Here is an 8202-nt window from a genome sequence, read left to right as displayed (position 1 = left end):
GGAGCGAATTTTCTTCGCTTCTGATGGACGAGTTTAATTGACAAGTCAAGACCTAATTTATGAGTGATTACCTCCTTTGAAATACCTGTCATATTCGAGTGCTTGAAGGCAAAGGTAGATTTTCTCCGTTGTAAGAAGGATATTAGATCCTCCTCGATCTTGCTATGGATATTGGATCCTAAGAACACCTTTATCTCTGGATCCTCGGGGTCCAATGATACTTCTTTGAGGTCTTTCTCCCGAGCTTCCAGCACGTCCCTAGGATGTTGCTGTAGTTGCTATGCTATAGTTTGCTTGGCTGTTGGCTTCATTGATGAAGAATAATAATTCTTGGCCTCCGCTTGATCACCAACTATCTTTACAACTTCCCAAGGAATAGGTAGCTTGATGCATTGGTGATAAGTTGAAGCTACTGCCTTCATCCCATGGAGCCAGGGCCTACCTAAAATAACATTGCAACAAGAAAGGTTATCTATAACACAAAATTTTTGGTATGAGTTTAACCCTTCGATGTAAATTGGGAGGTTGATGTCCCCCAATGTATTCTTGGTTTCACCACTGAAACCGACTAGCACCGATGTTCTAGGAATGATTTCTAAATCCGGGATGTTCATCTTCTTGAGTACATCATGTTGGATAATGTTGACTGAGATGCCACCGTCTACTAGGATCCTACGTACATAATGGTTAGAGATAAATAAAGTAATAATCAACTGTCATGATGAGGATCCTGAATGTTCAGCTTGTCTTCCTCATCGAAGAAGATTCTCTTGTCTGTTGTTAATGTGGTTGACATTATTGGATGATCCCCGTTATCCATCTTGATCTCTTTGGCGAGTCTTTTTGCTGCGGAGAAAGAAGTTTCACATATGTCTGAACCTCCAGAGATGAAATTGACCGCTTGCACATTCAGCTTGTCCTGATGAGGATCTTGGATCCTTGAATTGAAAAAGATTCTCTGATCAGTCACTCGAGTAGTGGGGATGAGTGGTCTTCTCTCATTATCCAACTCGAATTCTTCCACGGGACTTTCTTCTAATGCACAAGAATCTTTAAACAATTTGTAGTCTCTGGAGACAAAGTTGATCACATGAGCATTCGGCGGTGGTGGTGTCGCTTTCTGTGGAAGATCTTCAAGATCCTAGATCTTGGATTTCTTCCTTCCCAAGAGTTCTTTAAAGTAACCCTTGCTCAGGAGGTATCCAATTTCCTTCCTTAAGCCGATGCACTCGTCTGTCGCGTGGCCAAAATCTTCGTGAAAGGCACACCACTTAGACTTGTCCTTGAAGCCGACAACCTTCTCATTCTTTCGGGGCCACCCTGCTTTTTCTCCCAGATCCTTCATGGCACAGATCAAGCCATGAGTATCCACTGAGAAACAATAGTCGGAGATGCAAGGATAGTCTTCATCGTCATCTCCTTCTTCAACTGCCCGTACGTTCTGATTGTTGAACTTGGCGTACGGCTTCGAATTGTTGTTCCTATTCCAGGATCCTTTATTCTTTTCGGGAGTTTCTTGTTTCGTTTGTCCCCCGAGATGATCCTGGATCTTTTTATCTTCTTCTAATCGGATGTATCTTAATGCCCTGTTTCTGACTTCATCTAATGTCCTGCACGGAGTCATCACTAAATCATCATAAAAAGGGGAGCTCTTTTGAATTCCCATCTTGAATGCTTCAACAGTAGTAGTCATATCAAGGTTTGGGATTTCTAGAGCTTTCTTTCCGAACCTGGTAACGAAATCCCTAAGGGATTCATCACTAGGCTGGATAACACGATATAAATCACTGGTTAACCTCTCAAATTTCCGACTACAGGAAAATTGAGTGTTAAACAAATTAACTAAATGAGAGAAAGATGTAACCGAGAAAGGAGTGGAGACTTAGCAGCCATTTCAGTGCAGCTCCCGTTAGTGTGGCTCCAAATCCTTTGCAAAGGCAAGCCTCCTTGAGTCTTTCAGGAACAGGATTAATTTCCATCCTTTCCCTATATTGGGCAACGTGTTCCTCAGGATCAGTGCTCCTGTCATAAGTCTTCATGTTGGGAGTTTGGAACTGCTTCGGGATTTATGCATCACAGATTGGTGGAGTGAATCCGGATAACTTGTGACTCCCCTCCGGTATCTCAGGAATTGGACGTATCACTCCCGGGACACTGGAATAGCTTCTGTAACTCCTTGGCAATGGCCTGGTTGATACCTGAATCCTGCATGGGAACATGGTTAGTATCTAAAGATATAGGATCGTACCAGTTACCTCTCTGCTGGGTGGAGTTTGGTATTCCAGATGAGTATATGGGATAAGAGGAGTCAGCAATCGGAGTGGGTCCTCCAGAAGCTATCGTCTGCATGGGGATTATGTCCCCATCATGGACTTCGGAAGACCATTGATGATGGGATCCAAAGGATCCTTGATCCTGAAAGAAGGATCCTTGATAAGGAATCCCGGAGGATCCTGGCGGAAGCATCCCTGATCCCCTTTGGAACATCGAGGAACTCTGCATTAGTTGACCCAGCGACACATGGTTGAAGCTAGATGGTCCTCGCTGGAAATCCGAGTATCCTTTGATCTGATGACCCATGGATCCTTGTTGAAGGATGGATGATCCTTGCTGAAAGGCTGAGGATCCTTGAGTCTGAGGACCCATGGATCCTGGTTGAAGGATGGATGATCCTTGCTGAAAGGCTGAGGATCCTTGAGTTGAGGACCCATGGATCCTTGTTGAAGGATGGATGATCCTTGCTGAAAGGCTAAGGATCCTTGAGTCTGTTGACCCATGGATCCTTGTTGAATGATGGATGATCCTTGCTGAAGCTGAGCTAGGGATCCTGGACTGGTGAAATCTAGCATCCTAGGCATCAGGGGGGTGAGATCCTCTGCTGGCCTCTTGGACTTTTGATGTCTTTGATCTCACGCAGGATCCTTTGGTTGGTCTTGTTCTGTTTTTCCATATATGCTTTCACCTGCAAAAACATAGAGGAAACATCATTGTTAGAGTTTACCGTTGAAGCAGCAGCGGTTGTTCTCGAGCTCTAGAAGACTGGTATTTATGTCTTGCTCCCAGAAGTAGCAGCCTTTGGTGCTCCCGTGATTGGTGGAGACATCGGCGGCAAGGTCCTTGACGAGAGAGAAACCGAAGACGGCATAGTTGACGATGCAGAGGTGGATTGAAAGGCCATTGCAAGTGTATAGGGTATGAAAAAATGAAAATTGATGAGAATAATACGGATTATAGCACCAATTGCCCCACGATGGGCACCAAATTGTTTTGGACAAAAATCAGCTAAGGATCAAGTATCCAAATCTGTTATGTGAGGTAAGGTGCTAACTCGATAATGGCAAGTGTATAAGCGTAATATTGGTGAACACAAAGGTTTGATCACGAGGGAAAAAGCCCTTAACCAAGATAGTCTTACTTCGGTCAAAACTTATCAAGGTAATCTTTGGTAATATAACTTCGGTCAAGGATGAATAAGATAATCTTTGGTCGAATTACTTTAGTCAATGATCAACAAGGTAAGCTTTGGTCGATGAGTATGTGATTATCGTGGTCTCCGACACAAAAAACCCCCGGACGGTGAAAACTATCACCGTCGATTATATTGATAATAAAAGGTGGTTACAAATGTTGTGGAGTATATGATCGAGATTACAAAGTAAGCTAGTGTGTAGAGAGAATGCGTATTTCTGCTCTTAGTGTGTGTGATAGTACATGTGTTCTCTAACTGATCACAATCTCCATTATATATATAAGATAATAACTCAAGGGAGTTATGATTAATAAAGACTATTAACTAATAATCCCTAAAAATCCGCCATGTCTTCAATATAATCGTAACAACAACTTTGACCACGTGCTCCATCACTCAGGCTGCGAAATAGGTGGCAGACCAGGTCTTTTAGCCGTTACACTTGATAAATATCAGCCTTCATATAAGAAACAACCGTTAATAGCACCAAATACCGAGGATCCATGATCCTGACATAGCTCTGGAACTCTTCAGAAGGATAATTGATCCAGACACGTCAATATCTTCTTGACTGCAAGTTAGTGGATAGACTGAGTCTTCTAACCGTTATACCGGCTAAATATAAGACTAAACATGAGAACAACCGTTAGTAAATAATAAGTACCGTGGATCCTTGATCCTGACGGGATCTGGAACACACGCTAAGGATAACTGATCCAAAACATATGCCAGGATAACATATCCACAGTGTCAACTTTCTGTGCACTAACACTTATTAATACTTGTTTATGGTGGTACAACGTATATATAATATCACGCCCCTTGTTCCCTTTGGTGGTTACTTCTCCGGTTCCGGCCGGTGAGGTTTCGGGCCTTGTAAGGCAAGGCTTCATGGAGGACTTCATGTTCTTGATATATGAAAGCTTATATAACTTGTTTATACATATTATTTATGCTTAACTTCTGCTCATTTTAGTTTGTTAGTCACATTTATAAGTCTTGGGTATGTGGAGACCATCTATGAACTCATTTGTGAGATGGAAACCGAACTTTTGTTAAAAAGACTTGTTGTTGACCTTTTTAGTTGTAGAACTTAAATATTTCCATTTGTAAATTTTTATACAAAATCTATGATGTATATGTATGTAGAATCCATCTATGAACTTGTTGTGAGATGGAAACCGAACCGATCTGATTTTACTCGCTTAAGAAACACAAGTGTGTTTTTAACTATCAAGACTTGTATATTTCTTAAAAATAGTTTACAAACTTATTTTAATTATTTCCTTAAGTACTTGGAAATGTTGGATCCAACTTGGTCTCATAACATAGTTGGCCCGACAAAACCGAACACTCGCTTAACGTACGTTGTTAGTGTAACATCAAGTAAATTTCGGGTTAAAAATGTAAATTTCCAAAGTCAAGGGACCAATTCTGCCAATTTCCAAACTCCAGGGACTAAAATGTAAATTCTGATTTTCCTGACTTATCGCGATACGCGAAAGGTTCAGAGGAGACACCCATCCGTACCGCGATGGGTTATTTGACACACTGTGACACGTGTGCCACGTGGCACACGGTGGCAACGGTTGCCGCCACGTGGCGCGGTGCCTGCCACGTGGCAGGTCTACGCAGTGACTCAGCTAACCTATATCGCGATACGCGATAGGTTAGCCAAGGAGCCCATCGCGTAGCGCGATGGGGTTCGATTTCAGCCCTATAAATAGCAAGTTCGGGCATTCACTTTTCACACACAAAATTTCACATACTACTCTCTCACTAATCTCTCTCTAAACCTCGAAACACGTGTCAACGATCTCTCTCGAAATCCGTGCCCCGTTATCTCGTTTTCCGTGTCATCATCTTGATATACATACTACTTTCCGACGACGTTCCAAGTAAAGAGGAGGTGCTACTCCGATGTCCCGACGTTTACCTCGAAGTACGTGCTAAAAAGAGTTGGTGTTCGATAAGCGTGTTGAAGCGAAAGTGTTGATTAAAGTCAGCGTTGAAAAGCAAGCGGCGTTGAAGTGCTGCCCAAGTGTCTAGGGTATTTCTAAGCCAAGCAAGATAGGCATAATGCCCGACCAAAATAATAAAAAAAATATTATAAAGGCTTAATACCCCAAGTCGATATTATTCTCGATAAACAAAGAAAGATATAACAAAGAAAATAAAGAAAAGAAAGATAATATATATATGAATATATATATATATATAAGTATATAAGATTATTCTTGGTTATGAAATATATTATTTAAGTGTAATGAGTATACTTAAATAATAAAGAAAGAAAATACGTTTCTTAATGAAGAAGAAACGTCGGGTTTTATAAATAAACTAAAGGTTTATTAATATTATTTTTCAACTAAAGGTTTTAAAGTAAAAAGAGATTACGAACTAAAGGTTCATCGAGATAAATAAGACTAAAGGTCTTAAGCCGGATCGTGTATCCGACTAAAAAAAGTTATACTCGTACTATAGGTGCGAGATAGCAAGAGAAAGACTCACGGACGGTGTTGGAGCCGATCCCATTGAAAAGGTGAATACGCCCCACTTTTACAAACTTGTTTTCAAACAAACAAACGTGTTATGTGTAAAACTTTACATGAGGCTACGTGTCTCTAAAAACATTGTAAATAAGAGTATAAACCTAGCCCTCAGGCTATGGTATACGTTTGTCTGGATCCTTACATATGTGGTATGCGGTGGGCACATCGCACCACGCCTGGTCACGACCTCCAGCCACGATGGGCCGAACCAAAGTATGTTCGAGTGAGAATGACCTTGTGTATATTTATGGTACCTAAGTACGTCGAAACGCTGCAGTGTTTTGCTGAGGTGACCTAGTGTAGAGACTCGAGTTTATGATGATTGTATAACTTGATTATTCCTAAGCCAAGATGGGCGGAGACTTACGTGGTCTCGAGGGGTAACTAAGTAAAGAAAATATTTTTAGCTTCATCATATTTACCAACATTTGTTGCTGACATATTTTTATAACATTTTGCAGGTAATCAAGATTAGAGCTTGTAAAGACGAAGAAGCTCAAGAATTCGATGACTCGGATAATTTTGTTTAAATATTAAAATATAATCTTTTTGTAAAACATATAAACAAGTAAATACTAAACGAGACTTTCGTCTAGTTCTTTTGTAATATAAATATTTATAAGAAAGATCCTTATGTTTATTAAGTCTTCCGCATTAAACCGCTACTCTGATTTATTTACAAATATGGTACCAACTATTGATCATACTCCTAGGCCTATAATGGGGTGTGACAGTTAGTTCTAATACAATAGATCTACATACTTGGTTAAGTGTTATTAATATTTTGAAAAGTTGACTTTGGGTTTGACCATTTGTCAAGACCCGAACCGGCAACCCGAACACTCGTTAAAAACCATTTTAGTATCTTTGTCCCAATGGAACTTGCATTTTAGCATTTTTCCCACCTTATTACTTAACGTTGGTTAAGTAAATATTAAGGTTAGATACTTTAACCCGGTTTAAAGCAAACTCACATTTTAAAGGGATTATTATTATAAATTCTTAAATGGTTACATTTTAAACCTCGAACTTTAAATTGTTTACTTTTTGCAACAATTATTTTATTTAAAGATCTTCAAGGCAACTCTTCTAAATCCAAGACTTCTTTTATTTTAGGCTTCATACGTTAACTCGTCGTTTCGGCAAATCTCCAAATAATCAAACTTTCAAGTTTATTAATTGAACGTGAGTAACTTCATACCCCGTTTTCTATCTTCTGTTTTGGGATGACATTTCATACTTATTCAAATCAAATGCTTTATACTTGAGTCTTAAACCACAAACGTTATTGTATACTTTACTTAAATAAATGCTCGATTTGGTGTTCTATGCTTACATGATTATATGCTTATGTGTTTAACGCTTTTGGAAGGTTGATTCATAAATCCGTGAACTATCTGGTATTCTCTTATAGCACGGTGCCGTTAATGTATTCTTATTAACGACTTTATGAAATCCGAATCTATTTGGTATTCTCTTATAGACGGTGCCGCTAATGTATTCTTATTAGCGACCTCATATTATCCAAATTATTGTTATTTATTTGTGGTTTCGTATACAAGATTGTGGCGTTTCTTACTATATACATATTGTTCAAACTTATGAATTGCTCATCAACCTTTGTGTTGACAAACTTTATTTTATGAAATGTTACAGGTTTGCATCTAGGTTGATTATGGAGTTCGGTAAAGAAAATGTCACAAATACCGTTAGGATATTAGCAAAAATGAACAATATTTGATTTGCTATATTTTGTTATATTTGACTTATGAATATTTGGTTATGTGGCATTTTCGATGTTTTGAAATGAAATGGGTTTGTTAAATATTGTCGCATTAAATAGCGTCATGCGCTTATGAGCAATCGTTGCATCCCGGCATGTTCCGCCGCCTTTGATCGGGGTGTGATATTTTGGTAGCATGAGTAGAATGAACTTATTGTTCTACTTTGCTTTTGTTCTAGACTCAAGGAACAAAAAAACCTACTTGGACATACTTTTTGTTGATCGTTATGGAAAAGATGTGGGGGAGGAGAACTTGAAGTTTATTATAGAATCAATGTATGAATTATATAATGAGCATGTTAGAATTCATTCCCAGCATTCTACTACTACCACCGAGTCTTCAAGTTCATCGGTATTAGGTAAGCAAAAACATACAAAAGATATGACACCTAAACCAC

The sequence above is a fragment of the Bidens hawaiensis genome, unplaced genomic scaffold, assembly GCF_021521415.1.
Source record: "Bidens hawaiensis isolate Kalapana, Puna unplaced genomic scaffold, B.hawaiensis_p1.1 tig00013347_1, whole genome shotgun sequence".
Taxonomy (NCBI): Eukaryota; Viridiplantae; Streptophyta; class Magnoliopsida; order Asterales; family Asteraceae; genus Bidens; species Bidens hawaiensis.
This window is presented reverse-complemented; position numbering follows the sequence as displayed.